The sequence below is a fragment of the Corvus brachyrhynchos genome, unplaced genomic scaffold (assembly GCF_000691975.1).
Source record: "Corvus brachyrhynchos isolate BGI_N302 unplaced genomic scaffold, ASM69197v1 scaffold32, whole genome shotgun sequence".
NCBI classification, from domain to species: domain Eukaryota; kingdom Metazoa; phylum Chordata; class Aves; order Passeriformes; family Corvidae; genus Corvus; species Corvus brachyrhynchos.
The window spans coordinates 4,932,529-4,951,583 of record NW_008237919.1 but is presented as its reverse complement, the minus strand read 5'-3'; the positions used below and the strand labels follow the sequence as shown (position 1 = coordinate 4,951,583).

General features: G+C 39.1%; 1 protein-coding gene across 5 annotated transcripts in view; it reads right to left on the bottom strand.

The window, feature by feature from the left end:
• The window catches only part of PDZRN4 (PDZ domain containing ring finger 4), a 275,404-nt gene that overhangs the window by 21,076 nt on the left and 235,273 nt on the right, over positions 1–19,055 (bottom strand). The gene's annotated exons all lie outside the window — the stretch shown is intronic.

The following is a 19,055-nucleotide window of genomic DNA, read 5'->3' as shown; positions in this document are numbered from 1 at the left end:
GAACTCTTCATATTTTCCCTCCACACACTGCAAAACAGATTACAACCTAAGAGGAAAGTTGGCAAAATTTCTTCTCAGAAGAAGTTGACAAAACTTATTCATCAGCTGACCCTGTGCTGGAATAACTGCACACATGGACGGCTTACTCTGCCACGTTTTTCTTTATTGACCGCTCTGCCAATAGTGTCTAAGAAGACATGCACACCTTTGAATCCTTCCCCCACTATCTGTAAGGATTAGCTACTCCCTGTTCAACACTGTTCACCACACTTAAAGTGTGGCTGAGCTCAGCCCCACTGCCTGACATTCCCTCTCACTTCCATTTGAACCATCCTACCCCGACACCCCTCTCCACCAACACAGTCCTGTTCTCATCTTCAAAATCCATCTCGGTTCACTCTTCCCCTAAGTGACCCTCTGCCCATATTCACAGATAGTAGCCTCATTATATTCTCCCTTTTCCCACCAAATGTTTACATTCTTAGTAAGCATCCACATCCACACAGCCCCTACAACACCTCTCTTTTACTTTCACCTTATAACTCATCCTGTTATCTCACCTATAGAAATCTGTAAAGAAATTATTGTCTGGTAAGCAGAAAGATCCATCTACTAAAGTGACCACTTCACTACTTATGAAACACACATACAGCTGAGCATTACCAAAATAACCTATTATTACTGTAGTTCATTCTCCCTCCTCTGTCTCACCCTCTGATTCTTTGTCTTGCCATCTCACACTTCTATGTGATGAGATGTTTTTGTATGGGTAGAAATAAGGCAAACAAGAAATTAAAGCTCAATACAAATTAGTTGCAATGAACAGCATGATACTCTCTTCCCAAGGTAGGAGACTCAAAGCTTATACAAGAACTTCCAGTGTATGGAGGTAATTGAGTGACTTTGAAACTCATAATATACTTGAAATCTAATGTGTCCATTGACCCAGAACTCAGAGGGAATAAACAGGTTTATGGAAGCCCTGACACTCTCTGTGTTAATATTATTTTTATTGAATTTGACCTACTATATTCACAGAGTTAGTGAAGACATTCTATGAATTCTTTGCATGGAACTGTAACTCTTGGGCTGCTCTAATGCAAGGGAGGTTTAATGAGAAAAACACTGCCTTATTTCTAGAGGGTTTAGAGTCCTGTTGCTAGACACTTTAATCTTTTCTCATATCATTCTGTGCTCATTCTTAATTTTTGTCCACTGATGACTTGCCATGAAATGCAAGAAGACTAGTTTACTGTATATACTGCAGACCACCATAACTAACAAAAGTTAATCAGGTATTCAACATTATTTTACAGTATGAAAAAGGTAAACTATACTTGGCTATGTCATGTCCAAACATCTACCTAGGTCTGGGAGTCTCCTGAGACTATGATGACAAAAAAACTTGCCGATCCCCTTTGCAATTTATTTGTGTATGGAAACACAGTAAGCCATCTCCAGAATGGAAAAACTGTAATAAGGAATGAAGATGAATTTTAGATTACTGGGCATATGTTTGAGATTCTTTCTTAGATGATGTGCTGTAGGAAGGGAAACCTCAAATTCATCATACTTTAAAAAAAAATTAGGAAGATTTTGCCTCATAAGACAGATTTTTTTAGCAGAGTTCCAGAAGTTTCCTGCTTTTAAGTCCCTATTCCCTGTTCAGTTGTAACTGCTTTGGTACAGTCATCTCATACAACTTTTTGTGACTGGTTTTCCTTATCTCTAAGCAGAAAACAATGCAAACACTACCAGAGTAGCAGCACACTAAAGAATACATTGTTGCAGAGCATTTGAAAAGCACTGTAAGAATACTATAAACACTCTACATCCTTCCAATAATCCCCGTCTGCCTTTATAGCAATTGTTGAACCCACTTAAAAGACCAAGAGAGACGATCAAAACCATCACAGCTACGGAGTATCCTTCACGCGTGCAGTATGTCAGAGTGTTGGGTCCCATGAACCCTGGTAATGCCATTAGAAGGGGCAGCATCAAATCCAAAAACAACAGTATTTTTCCTAAATGGACATTGTGTGATCAGTTAACATAAAACTCCTTATTACAATGAGAATATCATCTCGCCATTGAGACATAGTCAAAAAACAAATTAATTTTAATTAGTGTTACTTACCCAGTGTAACAGAACCTGTGATTCATAGTTCAAGGTTCATATTTTTGTGACATGGTAAGACAGAAGATCCTAAACATTTTCAGTTTGTGATACAGTCAACTATGTAATTTCTTAGCATTAACTAGAATCTACTCATCCCATTTAGCTCCATTATCTTTAGAGGAAAAGATCAGTATAGTCTAGCCTGTAAAACCAAAACACTGTGCTTTCTTCCCTCTCTGGTTCAAACAACAAAAAAAAAAAAGACAAAGGAGAAGGGAAGCTTTGCGGTTTACAAGTATGAAAAAATCCAGGTTTTAAATTAAGAGCCAATACAACAGTACACACATGTTTTAGAAAAGGAAATCACCACAGCATATTGGAGAAGGATTCCTACTCCATCAGCAGAAAGATAAAATCCTGCCAGTCTGGAAAACTCCTTGCGTGGTGAAACAAACAATCCAGTTCAGAGATACTTTATCTTAATCCTAATATGTGTGAAATATGGCTGACTTCCATCTAAAAAGCTCACAGTAATGTAATGGTGTTTTAAGGCAAAAAATTCCAAGAGATGCAGTCTGTGGACATTTCTGTGTGTTCAGCAATTTTTCTGTACCAGTGGAGGATTACTAGTACCTTTTGGACCAAATCCAGATTATAATTCTTTCAGTTGATATTATTGCAATGTCAAGGAAAAAAACCCAACCCAAACAAAAAATAAAATGTTATCTTCATAGCCACCCAGAACAATGCACTTACCACCAATTAGTGAATTACTGCCCACGGATAAGTAAGCGGTCACGTGCAGATTCTGAAACAACCCCAGGTATGAGACGAAACACCTTTATGTTTTACCCCTTTACAGTCTACTACCAGGCAGAGCTCCAAACTCTTTACACAATTTACCTCATAGTGGGATGACCTAAGAGTTAGGAAATGCTAAAATACACAAAGGTTTAGCTGACAGGTTTTATGATTTGGTCCTTGTTTATCTGTAAAGCAGTGTCTTGTGTCAGGCAAGTTATTCTGTACCATAGCCCTTTCAGAAGAAAACAAAGCTTATTGAATGCAATGAGGGGCCCAATATCTGATGATCCAAGGTGGAGAAGCATAGTATTTAGCATACATTTTAAGAAAAACAAACACCAAAATAATAAAGCAAAATAAGAAAAGAATAGTTACTTTTGTCTTTTCTTTTCCTTTTTTACCTGTAGGAATAGCTGAGAAGCTGCTTTTACTGTTCATCTTGCTAATGGTATAATTGACAGAATGAATAATTGAATGAATGAAGCACAAAAGGCCAAGATCAGAGTACTTACAGAATAGCTCAATGATGAATTAACTGAGAAAGTACATTAAAGTCTGACTTATTAAAATAAACTAGTTACACTGAAAAAAAAAATCCGCATCTATCTGAGCTAGTGTCAGTCTTCTGAGGCATCAAACAGAAGTCCTAAGGGACTACACGGACTACACACACCTTAAGATTAATTCTGCAGTATCATCTTGATTCTGCATCTTTATGGGTGAGATCAACGTCCAGTTTATATGCACAGCTGAATTTTGGCTGCTTTTCACACTTTCTGTCAGGGTTGCTATATGGAAGTTCTGTAAGCAAGATCATTTTTTCAGCTTCTTGTTAGTTTCTGCAAACTATGGAAACTAAGCAAAGGTCAGTCTCATAAATGTGTTTAGTAATTCCAACTCCGCGCTTCTTGTCTCATCACTTATCTTGCATTTCACTGATGCAAGCATTCAGATCATTATCAAACAGAGCTTCAAACACCTGGCAGCATCTTGCTAATAGCATTCACTTTCTTGGTATCTTCCTCCACATAACCTGAAGGATATAGCTTTTCCAGGCTGCTAAATCACTGGTCATTTACATTGCTACCTTGTCTAATATTTAATCTTCTTAATGCCACACACTCATCATCACTGGCAAGTAATTCTGCTCATGAAATAAAAATAATACAAACAGAACCCTCACTCTTCATACAGGAACAGTTCAATCTAATGAAGCCCTAAGAAGACTTACAGTGGAGCTACTAAATAGAAAAATTCATCTCAAATTGAAAAGTGATGAGAATGGTATGACATGTTACATAAAATCATGTGTTGCAAATGAGAGAAGGTGTAATACACCACCAGCAGAATAAATGCTATTCTTTAGATTTCATTTTAAAGCACAGTTTATTTCACCTTTGAATTCGTACTGTGCAGGAGGGGTTGTGTCATGTACAAATGATCAGGGTGTGTACAATGGGTAAGATACACACTTAAAACAGACACTTAGTGTTTCAAACAGGTATCATATTTCACATTACCCAAATCATGCTTCCAACACTCAGCATGGCTTTTTTTAGAGGTTATGTCTTTAATGGTGACCAGAAGTAATTTGAAGAAACTCAGAAGAAAGAGATGTAAATCCTAGCATTGGTAGAAGTCATCAAAACTATTTCAACTATGATTTTTTTTTCTATGGACTACCTATCTCTGTTTAGATGAAGAGAGTCTGTGACACCTGCACTGTATATTTAACAGAGTAATTTCATACTAAGGTAGGAATTTTGTTTTCAGGGTTGGGGTGGCTGTTAAATATTTAATTCTTTACTTGCATGTGCTCATGTCTATGTGTGCAAACTTATGTATATGACCGTATAGGCATATGTAGTGCTTATATATCTGTGTGTAAGTGCATGCCAGGCAGGTCAGTTACATTGCAGAGAGTCTTTCCTGGAAATCATCTAAGAGTTAATTTAAGACCATGATTACAATTCTTGAAAACACAGTGACAGGGTATATGCTTATAATGAGAAAGTGAAAATGTTAGATCACCCCACAATTCACAGAATCAGAGTACTGACATTTACAGCCATCTCTGGACTTTACTTACTTTTCATGACAAACCATATAGACTACCTATTTATTAGTAACTGCAAAAAAAGTAGTGGCAAAAGGAAACAAGAAATTTCAGTTTCTAGAAAAGCTCTTCTGTCATAAGATAGATCAGTCAAACATAAACCCCTTCTCTCACTTTACCTCCATGACAACTGAGTGTTTAGGATGAGCTACTGTAAAGAAACAGCTCACAGGAGAGCCTATATAGAGGAAATGTCTATCACTGCAGCTTTCCTAAGTGTGCCAATAAAGAAAGATCAAAACCGCCTGGGATTCTGGGGCTTCCAGACAGAAGGCAAGTAATACCGCAGGCAAACAAAGGCATCCTAGACCTGAGAACTATCCTAACACCATCACGAGTTATGCTCTCCTGTCAAAGGGATTTTCCAGGAAATACATTAATGTCTATGTAACACAGGCTAATTGTAGGCTATGTTCCAGAAGTATTCAGCGTGAAACAAAGTGCAATGAAACAGCCTTCCCCTTCACAGGTCACTGCAGGGTCCTATTGCATTCTTTTCACAATGAATAAACTTGTATTTAAAAGCTTGCAGGGGATTTAATTTACAAACACTCGCCACTCTCACCAGAAAAACAATGCTTCTATCAGAAAAGCAAAGCTCTTAGGTCCTCTGGTACCTTCATCATGGAAGGTTACAAGCACTGCAGGATTTTAGCACATTATAGATCAGTTTTAGAACCCATTCTGTAAATGTCTATGGAGATTTGGTAGAGTTCAGGGTTTTGCTTTTAAAATGACTGACATTCTCAAGTTGTGAAAATAACCTAAAGAAATAAATTATTTTTTCCTCTCTCTAGCAGTCCCAGTATGCTCTGTTATTCAGATTTCACACAGGCAAATCCACAGTGTACTTGGGGGCTATTTGGATGGAAATAGAAAAGCTATGGAGCAAGACAGAGCCAGCCTAGATGTAAACAAGTTGGAACTGCTGGCAGCTGTGCTGTTACAAATAAAATTGCATTCCCCAGTGCCTTCTCACTTATCAATTTTGACAGAAGACTGTCCTGACTTCTCATAAACAGCATCGAAAAGGACAAATCACATTGGGTGTCAGATTTGCCAGAATGGATTTGGTTGGTAGCTTACCACAAAGAAACAGAGGGTTATCTCCATTCCACATGGTAGGGAAAGACAATGCTTAGTGGAAGGGGTGGGGGCTTTACCTTATAGGCTGAAGTCTCATTTCATCCTCATTTTTTAAAGTCAGGTTTAGATTTAAGAATCTCTGACACAAGAGTTGTTTACATCAAAGCACAAAGTAGAAATATCAGCAAGCATTTTTCAAATGCATAATCCAAACCCAAATACAATGTAGTATGAGAAATACTTAAAAACAAAATCACTCTCCTGCTGATCCCTGCTTTATAGCTACACTCAGAGCCTCATGCTGTTTTGTGTCCAGACAAAGAATGCTTCATGATGGCAGGATAATGTAGACAATGATACCGGTGTTAGAGAATAGAACAGAAGGGGAAAAAAATGAAAATAGCAGAAACCCCCAGAATTAATATGCTGACATATAGGCAGCTAGTAATAAAATATCATCTTGCAACTGGGGGAGCAGAATTTGGCCCTGTAGCTGATGAATCCTTCGATAATAAAGAAACTCCAATGGATGTGGGAAATCACTCTCACCCTGCAGCTCTGGAGCAAAAATTTTTGGTGTGCATTACATTTCTATGTAAAAAATCAAACATTGGAGAAACTTAAGGCATGGTATCCCTGCCAGTGAGTATTCAGCAGTCTGATGTGCGATGATCAGTAACAGCCTGCTGGCCATGAATGGGAGGAGAAAGACACCCTGGAGTCAGATGAGACTCCCTTTGGGTGAGGACAAGGGGGCAGATAGCAATCATGGAGCAGATGGGAGAACTGGTTGGGCTGGAGGAACGATGGAGCTGGACTACAAATATGAGAAGCCTGTATGTCACATGGAAGTCAAAGAAGGAAAAAAAATCCTTTACAAATTACACTCTTCCTGGCTGCTAAAGGTTCAACAGCTGACAGTGTATCTTCCAGGAAGTCACAAACCTTCTAACTATCACATTGGCTTGAGCTCCTTGAGGCTGGGGAGAACAAACCCATCCAACTTAGCAAGTGCATTTTTTTCCCCTTTTGGAGCTTTCCAGAATTTGCTTGCTCCCCAAACTGTTTTCCAATGGAAATGGTTTTGACATAAAATGTTAGAATGGACCTTTTCTTGGTTATCAGGTAGGAATACAGTACTCCATATCTGGCTAGAAGTCCACTAACTAATTAGGGGGCTGGAGTACATCTCCAACAAGGGGAAGCCAGGAGAACTGCATTTGGTTAGCCTTTTGAAGAGAAGTCATCTTCTCAATAAGGAAATATTATTGCTTCCTTCAGGTATCAAATGCAAGAGTCCAGAGAAGTCAGAACCAGACTCTTCTTTGAGGTGCATTGTGGCAGTCACATGAGACAACAGACATCAGTCACTACTCAGGAAATTCCGATTAGATACTTGTACTAGTTTGAAAACAAACCAGTAGGAGGCACCAAGCCAGAATAACAATTTAATAGGGAAATTAAAAAAAAAGGCAGAAAACACTGGTTCAAACAGACAGAGCCAGGATACAACCTGACACCCTGTTAGTCAGGGTGGTGGTAGCAGTCTGATAAGATGGTGGTTGCAGTCCTCTGAAGTGGTGGATGTGGTTCTGTTGAAGAGTGATCCTGTAGTGATCCTACAGCCCAGTGGTGGCTACGTAGCTCCTGTCCTCTGGAAATCCAGTGGAAAGGGTTGTCCCTGGCATTTAGAATCTCAGATTATATCCACTATGGGATGCTTGGTTCCTCCCTCTGGGTGGAGCATCTCACAATGGGGTAATGAGTCATGAGGCCAAGTGTTGATTAGGCTCATTAACAGAAGATAGTCCGGAGGGAGTTATCTCTGAGTGAGGCGGCAGGACAATGATGGGCAATTAACAGCAAGATAGTCTGGGGGGAGGAGGCAAGGAAACACTGCCCCACCTGATTTCAACAGCTCATGAGAATGGTAATAGAATACACTGCAACCAAGTCAGAATAACAATTTAATAGGGAAATTAAAAAAAAAGGCAGAAAACACTGGTTCAAACAGACAGAGCCAGGATACAACCTGACACCCTGTTAGTCAGGGTGGTGGTAGCAGTCTGATAGAATGGTGGCTGCAGTCCTCTGAAGTGGTGATCCTGTAAAAAAAAAAGGTCTGCTCCTCCTCAGAAGGTCCAGTGATGGCTCTGTAGCTCCCATCCTCTGAAAATCCAGTGGAAGATCTGTCTCTGGTGTTCAGCATCTCAGATTATATCCACTATGGGATGCTTGGTTCCTCCCTCTGGGTGGAGCATCTCACAATGGGGTAATGAGTCATGAGGCCAAGTGTTGATTAGGCTCATTAACAGAAGATAGTCCGGAGGGAGTTATCTCTGAGTCAGGCAGCAGGACAATGATGGGCAATTAACAGCAAGATAGTCTGGGGGGAGGAGGCAAGGAAACACTGCCCCACCTGATTTCAACAGCTCATGAGAATGGTAATAGAATACACTGCAACCCAGGACATTATTTAGGGAAATGCTTCTTACTATGGGGGTAGTCAAAGACTGGAAGAGTTGCCCTGAGAAGTTGTAGACTGTATACTGCAAAACATAACCTACTATGTCAGCTGTATAATCAGCATCCATTTCTTTGCTCCTCTACAACAGGCTCACTTCAATTTCTGGACTTGCCTCAAATAGGGATAATTGAAAGCCACTTGGAAAATGTAGTGGTAATGTCTACTGAAGGGAACAGGACAATATTAGCACATGAAATCAGTGCTAAAATCTTTAGAGTAACTTCTACATTTCTGTTTATCATTCATTGTGCTGGAGATTAAGGTCTGGAAGGGATCCAATGCCTGCAAAAGCTCTATGTACTTGGAAACCAGTCTCCACACTTGAGACTGTCAGATATATACTCCTTTGTCCATGAATGTCCTCTTTGATACTCCAGAGTTTTATAGGCCCTAATGGTATAAAAACATTCAAATCTGACACGCTTCACTGGGTAGAAGAAAACCTATTGAAAGTAAGAATTCTGATAAGGCCAGGAACTTCAGGTCCCCAGAAGACAGCTATTCTCCTTCCAAAAAACAGATATACCTCAGCTGTTTCTGATTCCAAATTCCCTTAAGTTTAATAAAGAGCCTCTTCATAGCTTACAGGTCTTTCTAAACTGTAGCAAGCACCTTTTTCTAGACAACAAACCTTAGAGAGAAAAAGTCCAGAGATACAAGGGGCATCATAGCTGCAGTTCAGATCAGCTGAGAATCACTTAGCATAGCTAGCTTTCACAATACAATAAATTGAATAAATTAAAACAATAAAATACATTTCACCTACTGCAGGTAAAATCATACTTTATATTTGCTGTATTTCAAAATGTTACTGCTGAGTACTTGGCTCTGTAAACATCATTGTTAACTGCTGCCTGCCTGCTTTGGGCCTGAAATGTGTCAGAAGATTTATCTGCCTCATCAGCACTTTCTAAACACCCAGACAGCCAATTGAAATAGGGAGGCATAACAGATGTGCCAACATCTGCTGCAGCAAGTGTTTATCTGGACAGTGGAACATATAGTTGTAGATTCAAACTCTTACCCAGTTACAATTCCATGTATTTGGACAACCTAGATCTACAACTGTGTGAAGGCTGTTTTGGGATATTACTTGAAATCAAGTTGAAAATGTAGTTTTTCAATTACATTTGTGAGAAATATACCTTCCTGTAATTCAGTGTATGCCTTTCAGACACAGTAAAGGCAAAATACTATGAAAAAGCTAATTGTAAAGTTAAACTTACAGAATTAGAAATTCTTAGAAAGCACTATTAAAATTCCATCCCTTCCATGCTCTTGTTTACCTTGAGGTACACACATGTTAAAACATGTATAGTTAAAATAGGCAAATTTTAATCACATACACGTGCCCATAAATCAAGCACATGAAGCAATAGGTAATGACTTTCAAAACGCACCTTGATTTTCCTGGCACCAAAATGAGGTCTATGGGCACCGTATCCATGCTGAGTTTCAGCTGCTCAAACTTCTGCTGCACACGGAATGCCCTCTACCCCCAAACACATACTAGTGCAGATTGATAAAATCATGAGATGAAATACAAAGCAAACTCATCTTCTGCTTTTTGATGCACAATGCAGTTTCACCTGTATTCCTGCTCACCAAACCATGCCCTCTAGGAATGACTATCACATTCTCTTTGAAGAGATCCCTCATTAAATAAAAAAGCAAACTCCCAGAGAAAAGGCCTCTCCTGCTTTTTTTGATTTCTCCTCTGAAGGCCCAGCATGCATAATACTGAAACCTTGTTTAAAGTCCATTTTCTTGTAAAAGGTTCCCTCTAGCTAAGGGGATTCAGCCCATGCTTCCTGTGCTCTAGGATTTCCTAGGATACTAAGCTTTAAAATAGCAACATTATAATAAGGTGGTTAACATGACTTAGGCTATTTTTAAAAGAATATGTAAAATAAATTATTCCCTCCCATCTTTTGTCTGTATAGCTAGATTTCATGTTTCCAAGACAGACTACGTGAACATTCAAGTAGAAGGCATATGAAAAATAGCATTAATAAAACTCTTAGAAACATTTTGACTGTAAAGCATATATGGAAGTATGTGTGATAATAATGTAAGAACTGTCTAAACAAAGACTTTCTCCAAAACAGAAGATTTATAAACCAGAGATTTCCACAAATGCAAAAATATTGCCAGCACCTTTCTCTACCTTCACCGACTGAAAATCACATTCCATATATTGTAATAGCAATGTAGTGTTGCTGAACTAAATTCACTTTTCTTCATTTTCCTGGAAAAACATAAGCTCTGACAAGTAAGAATTTTTATTAGCTTCCAGGTGAAGTGAGGAGTTACCCTGTGCTTGTTTTATGAAATCATGAAACAGAATGAATATCACTGACTTGATATATTTTCCTCCTGTTTTAAAACGCAATAAATGGTAATAACCTTGATAAATTTGCCCATGTCAGTTTTGTGTCTTTTGCTCTCCATTCTCTCATGATCCTCTGCAGTTGTGGACACAACTCAAATCCCTAAATTGGGATAGTCATTACTTAGGGGAGGTGAGATGACAGCAACTTCATTCACTTTGAATGTCAGAATTTTGTGATGGTACACAGCAATATGCTCAAAATCAATGAACAACTGTGGCAGAAACTACCCTGAAATCCCCTTCTATCTAAATGACCCAATGACTAGTAAGGAAGAAGAGTGATTTAACAGCCAAAAAGGAGATGCATTACAATTAAAGGCTTCTGGCTTTTACTGCCAGTTCTGCCACTGATGGACTTGGCAAGTCTCTCGATACAACTGTCCTTAGTTCACCTGCTCGTGAAGACATGTATTGCTACATAACACTGAAGACCCTCAGTAGAATGGTTTTGTTTAATTTATTTACACTTGAAAAGTGACTTCAATACTTAAAAGACAAATGAAAAAGTGGAAGAAAAGGGCTGCTCCTTTTACCAATCCTTTGTTCATTTACAGTGTACAATTGGCCACAATTAGGGAGAAATTCCATGTTTATTATTGTCTGTGTGTAAATTATACTGATGTAAATTCACAGGTATTTTAAAAATAAAAATGCCAGTGAAAATACACCATCTTATGCTGTTTTAGGCCAAATGCATGCTTAAACAGTCTTATTTTAATTATTATCCAGTGTTATTCAAAGAAATACAGCAAAAAATATTGCAGTGCCACTTTCTCCTTTCAACTGTGACCTTTTCCATTTTTAGTCAGTAGTTGCAGTCAGAAGGATCACAGACTGGGTGTTTGCCACTCAAAACTCTTTTTGAGTTAAAAGGAAAAAATCACAAGGAAGGGTTTTAGAAGCCCTGCTCATTGTAGTGCATTCCTCAGGTCCAAATGAAACAACTCTAATAATCTATTTACTAATCCAGGAGAATTCCTCACAAGATAGCTTTAAAACACTGTCCATTTTTCTCTCTATTTGTATGATACTACAGGTGGAATAGGGAAAAAAAAAGCCCAATCACTCCAAGTCCCCACAAACCAGACTCTCCTAAGCAACCAAGATCACAGATTACAGGCACACACATATCTATTCACTTACTTCATGATGCTTATTATCAGCAGGTACTACATAATATTAAGAATTGCCACCAAAAAATCAGAATAAAGGTGTCAGTAAATGTCTCTGTACCATGGGGCAACCATGATTCAGCCGTAACTGCTAGGTCGGAACCAATGGTCAGAAAATCAACACAGTGTACCAAGTCTCTCTCCCATGATAACAGACTGAGAGAGTTGGGGTTGTTCAGCCTGGAAAGGAGAAAGCTTCAGGAAAAACTTAGAGCAGCCTTCCAGCACCTAAGGGGGGCTACAAGAGAACTGGAGAGGGACTTTATACATGGCATGTTGTGATACGACAGGGGGTAAGGGCTTTAAAATGAAAGAGGGCACATTTAGATTAGATATTAGGAGCAAGTTCTTTACTATGAGGGTGGTGAGACAGCTGGAGAAGCTGAGGATATCCCATCCCTGGCAGTGTTCAAGGCCAGGCTGGATGAGACTTTGAGCAACCTGGTCCAGTGGGAGGTGTCCCTGCCAATGGCAGGGGTTGAAACTAGATTATCTTTAAGGTCCCTTCCAATCCAAACCATTCCACAATTCTACAATGAAGTCCCAGCTTATTTTAGCCTACCCTGATCTGTCAGTTCAGTCCCTTCACCACAACAGCAGCTCCATAAGGTAAGGCATGTGGTGAGAAGCATCTGCTTTTTCCACTGAAAATCTACACCATAGCAAGTTTGTTCCTATTTCTCCTACCACACCGATCAGGTCTGATGACAATGGAAAGACACAACTTGTCCACAATTTCAGCTCTTCTAAACTACAATACCCATATGTCTAATAGGAACCATATTTCTTGAAGCCTTCTCTTTTAAATTATGTCTGGTGGTTGCTGAATTAAAAAACTGCCTTTTATTTCCTAGAGGTGGATTTTGTGATTTATCTCCAATTTTAAGAAGTTCAGGGTAAAATATAAAGACTCCAATCACAGTAGGAAATACAGTAAAAACAAAAGCACAACCTGATAGAAAGTCACAGAGTTAGCTTCATTGTACAGAAACACTCATCAAGCAACAAAACAAAAGAGCCTGACTGCAGCTATCAGCAGTGCTGACGGTGTGTGCACAGAAGCTGTTTCCATAAAAGCTGTTTGCTCAGGTGCTAGCAATTGAGGAGGAGCTCCAGTTGTGTTGCCACAAGCTCCTGTAATGCTCACACAGGGGTGTTTGCAGGCTATCAGAGCTCTGGAGGGAGCTGTTACAGGCTATCAGCTCAGTAATCCTCATGTTCCAAAGGCCCTAAATATGTATTTACAAGATAGACAGACCTGTTTGGTTTACTGGTTAAGTAATCCATGTGTTCAAAAGGTCTTAAATAGGAATTCACCAGGCAGGCAGGTCTCTCCTGGACTATTACAGCAATGGTCAGCTGTTCAGAATGTCACTGATACCACACTTCAGTGGCCCATGAGAGCCTCAAACCATAAATACTTACAGGTGTTCAAGTAACTTTATTCAGATAAACAGCCTCACTCAGACTGCTAATCTGAAATTACTCCTTCTTTATTTCTAAGGAAGAAATACCAATAAAATCAATCACTTCAAAAGTGCAATGTCACAGAACTGGTAAATTTGAATTTGCTCCCGAAATACCTTCCCTCATCACAATGGGATGAGTATTACTGGAAGAGTGAACCAGTGTGTTATGGCTGCACTGTATCTACTGCAATGCTCAGATACAGATAGAAGAAACAAAGAGAGCAGGAAAAAAAATTTTCCCCTATGCTACTTTTAAGTGTCCAGTGAAAAGACGTCTCCATAAAGACTTACTCTTACCTTCCGAAAGGTTTCTAGCTTATCTCTCTTCAAGGCCCTTTTTAGTTGTTTGTGAAAACAGCTGACAGCTTCTGATGCAGAAATGCTCAGGTCAATAGGAAACCTTAGGAATTTCAGCAGGTTTGGATCACGCCAATTGTAAACTTTAGAGACTAATCTAAATTTAGAGTTAACAGATTCATGAGTGCAAATAGTTATCAAAACATTTAAATGAATGGCTGTGCATAACCATAAATTAGCATTTGCAGTCAACATGCATACACACACATTTATTTCCTTATTCTCATGGAAAAATCTGTCCCTTGGGTCTAAAAATCAGAACATGATCTTAAGAGTAATAAATTTTGCCCCGAAGTATTAACCAGCCCGCAAAGCACAATGAGTTGCTGTGCTTAGGATGAGGATGATGCAGTAAAGCAACTCGCATATGAATATTCTAATTTCCAGAAGTCTTATTTTCTACAGCACAGGAAGAATCCAAACAGCATGTGTGTAGCTTCTAGCTCATGCTCAAAGAGGGAAAAATCTCACATGGCTTTTTCTTAAAATACTATGGCCCTCGTCGCTGCTCTTTCCTCCAAGAACTCTTATCCTTTCATTGCCTAGACACAAAAGAGTCCATAAAACCTGACCACAGAAAGATTTTACCTGCACATGGCTCATGCGGTTGTCTGTACATTTACTGACATGCACAAACTTTCTGAGCAAAAAAGTAACATAAAGCTGCTCAATGATTTCTAAGTGAAGAGCATCAGAATACCTCATAATTTCATGTAGGGTCAACTCTATCCTTAGCAACTTTTCACAGGTACTGGTCTTAAAACTGTCCCAATCTATCAGGACCAGCATTGGCATGCATTAAAACTAAAGTCATCAGACACAGGCAGGCTAACACAATGGCTGCCATTCTCCCTTTTTCACTCTGAAATGTTTCCCTCCTGCCATGGTGGACTCTTGATATAATTTCCCAGGCTCTTAAAAACTGAAGCAATCACTTATGCCTAAAAATGAAAACAATCAGAGCTGGAAAGTCTTTTAGGCAATTATTCTGGTTTCCTTTGTGCATCCCCATTGACTAACATCTGAACTTCCTCCAAAAACAACTCCTTCAATGTTGACAGCAAACTTAAGTCTAGTCTTCCTCATATATGCAACAACAGATAATGCAACCCACTGCTATTCCTTCTCAAGGATGTCTACTCTTGCTGTTTGGAAGAAGCATTCAGCTGGAAATGAGAATATTTTCCTATGTGAGATATATGAAATTTTAAAAGCTGTAATCCCCCAGCAGAGAACACTCACCTCCCATTTTGCTTTTGCTCAAAAGCTACCTCAGTACATACATGGTATGAAGGTCTCTGCCCTTGGATAAGGACCTGTTTGACTAAACAATACCAGCTTGTGCCTGCTTGTAACATCTCATTTTCTTGTCTCATTAGACTAAATACGTAGGACCAGACATCAGTGATACTTTCTTTTGACCAGTTTTGTCTTTACAACATCCTTTGTTATTTTTCTTTTTCTACTGATTTTTCAACTGCCCCACCATTTAAATGACTCTGTACCTTTAATTTCTGTATTATTGTTAATGTTCCAAAACAAGTATATGAAGTTTCTCTCTCCTGCATAGTAGGTTCAGAAATTTTATTAAATAAGTGCACATCCATTAGCTTATTTGCTCTTCCCTAGCACCAGTATCCTCTATTCTTCTTACAAGGACAAATTTTAGAGCCACATTTAATATAGATTTACTGGGGACTGTGATGCTTTTAGTCCTTTCACCTCATTGGTACCAGCAAGTGTGACGTATACTCTAAATGCACGTGATAAAACTCCAGCAGCACAAAACCACTCATAGCCAGACTGGGTGGGTTTGTCCTGAATGTCTTTGGCTCTCTTTCAGTAATGCTGGCTCCAAGTCCAACTGAGCACTAACAAATCAGTCCATGCCTGCTGCTTAAAAGTCCTCATGAGTATCTAGCTATGCAAGAATTACAAATCTTTTGATGCCTTTCTGCCGACACTGACTGATGCTGGCTCTGCCTTCATCTCAGTATCTACCAGCAATTCAGATTCTTTTTAGGACAACTTTTGCAGTAGCAACATAAGGATGCTCAAGGTGGCAACTGGCAATCCCTCAGCTTCATCATCTTCCCAGGCATTTGTTTAAGGTATGGTACTGTATGGAGCCTAATGAGCCTCCCTGGGAGTTCATCCTTCCAAGACAATTGGCTCATACTTGAGTTCATTGCGTTGCGACAATCTGAATGCAGCCCATTGGGCTTTTCTAGCTTACAATTGGAGTGAAAGAGTCTTATAAGTGTCTAATCCTACCACTGCAGGTATAAATCCATATCCCTAGTGCTGGCTATCATATGTGATCCTCCTCTTGGTCTCTTATGGTGCTAACTCAGGTACTTATACACTAGCACATATTTGTAAGCAAGAACCAGTGATCAGAGTTTTTCAGGGTATTCCCTTTCTTGGAAAACATTTTTGTTTCCAGCACCTCATTTGCTAGTCATCTTATTTCCTTACTTCCTAATTTGGCTGTGTATTTTTCATTTGAGTCTCAGAACTGATGCATTCTTCATTTACAAACCAATTCCAGGAAATAATGAGGTGTTGTCGTTCTTTTTTTGCTCACTATCTTGTTTCAATTCCTTTCTGAAACCTCCTGGTTTGATTTTTAATCCATTTAAAAATTTTTGTGTTTGCCATGGAGACCTGTGAGCTGCTTATCTGCATCTTTTTGTACAATGGGAAGGCTAATGCACATCTTGGAAACGGAACCATGCTCTTGACACCAGACAGGTTTTTTGCTGTGTGTGATTAGCTGCAGTTCACACTAGAAAGTTGTTACAAGTTAAAAAACAATGACAAAATCAAGGAAAAGTGATAAAATCCTCCTTCTAAATAAAGCATAGTAATAACAATAAACCTCTTTCCCCTAAACACAGGACAAATCAATCAGTGTGAGATAGAGAACACTCTGTGGTTCTTCCATCCAGCCTGCAGACTGTGGGGTGGCATGAGCAGGGCTTCTGCACCCCCTCCTTGCTGCTTTCACCCTAACATGGTGGATATGATGCCTTAAAAATCTAGAAACAAAATGCCGCACTTTTGAGACAATACTAATGTAGGAAGTAATATAAAAGCTGGTCTTTAACTGGAGGCCTCCAGGGCCAAGTGTGGAAAAATGCCCACGTCACATAGGCTGAATACAGTTTTATAAGTTTAGCAAATTAGCATAATTGACAAGAATCCCCAATTAAAAACACAGGTGATGAGGTAATTCCCCCACTTGGTTTAACCTCCTCTGGAGCCCCCTTCTTCTTCTTGTTTATAGGAAAGTGTCTTGGGAGGGTAGCTCGTCCTTGGTTCCCAGAAGAAAGATTAGGATAGGGTCTTTGGAATTTGTTTTGTCTTTCTGTCTATCAGGGTAGGAAAAATGCTGGAGTTAGCTAGGAACTATGTAACTTTACAGTAATAGTCTACAGAGCTACAAATATCTGAAGAATATATGAAAGGAAAAATCATCTTGGCATCAGATGGACAGTGATGATTTTTGTTCATTTTTTGTCACTTTTTGTCTTCCCAAGCACTCGAGCATTTTTTTCCTTCCCTGTTGCTGCTGCCACGGTGGAGGAACTTGTGGAGCTATGCTGGAAATTAGATCAGGCAGCAACACTTCTAAAATTCTATTAAAAACAAAAAGAAAAGATTAGTTCTCCCATCTGTTTCACAGTAAGTAATTCTGGCACAACTGAGGGGCCAGAGTACATCAGGGCAAGTCCCTCTGTAGAGGAACTGTGTGGCCACAGCAGGGTACACCTAAGGCAATACTGCTGTAGAGTCCATGACAGCATTGGACCATAGCCTCTACTCCACCCACTGTCCTGCTGCTTCTCCCCAGGACTGGCAACAGAAGCTGGGAAGTCCCTTTTGACTCTGAGACTTTTTTTGGGGATGGAGATATACAGCTCTGAGGACAATGCTCTCAGTTTTTCCAGATCCCTAGTTGTGTCAAGGGAGCTTAATAATGTCTTACAAAGACCTGAAATAGCAGATAATACAACCAATGAGTAACCTAAACCATAATATTACCATATGGGTTTAAACTTTGGGAATGTCTTTCATGTCTAGATCTCTGCTAATTAAAGGCTATGAGATGTTCTTGTTCCTCCTACAAAACTTTCATATTTAGTGGAAACCATTCTTCTCAAAGGAGTCTAGAGAGTTTCTTTCCTATTTAACTTTCACATGAAACACTTTATTTCAGTCACTCAGTGAATATGCCTTGGGCAACTGAATCACAGCAGACAGCAAATTAATGACGATGATGTTGTGATTAGCAGAGATTACAGGCAACTGAGAACCTGCCCAAACATTTGCTGTTGTCACAATAGCTATGCAGGCCTTTATTAGGGATTAATAATGGCCACAAAGAGGACTTGATTCCACCAGGTAGATCCTTTAAAAATTATCACTGATATTCTTAATAAATGGTAAAAATTATTTCTATTTTACCATTTAAAAAAAATTCTTTCTAGATGCTTACATTACTAATTAATTTAAATATTACCAGACAAAGTAGTTTCTATCACATTTCAGAAACAAGTATCATGAACAAACACACTTGACAGAGAAATTTAATATTATATTACACAGGGGGAGTCAAAATAGAACTTAAGGTCTAGGACTCTTATGCTGTGAGATACCACACCAAAACCCAACTGGGAAGAAATAATCATTTCACTTATCCCTAGCAATGATTTTTTGAGGAGTTCAAATAGAAGTTTGCTTGTTCTGATGAGATTCACTAAGTAGATGTTATTTGATTTTTCTGCTTCCAGGGGGAAGGACTTCATATTCCCCAGGCTGCTAGAAGAACAATGGGCTGAACTTGCAGTTGAGCATCCTAGATGCTAAAGATACAATAAAAGTGAACTCACTGCATATTTGCCAAAGCTTTCCCCTTTCATTTAATTTCCAAATGTCATCCACTTATATGAAACCTTTGAAAAGGTTTCTTAAGGTAGAGCAAACAGGAGGAAAGGATGTTTTTAATCT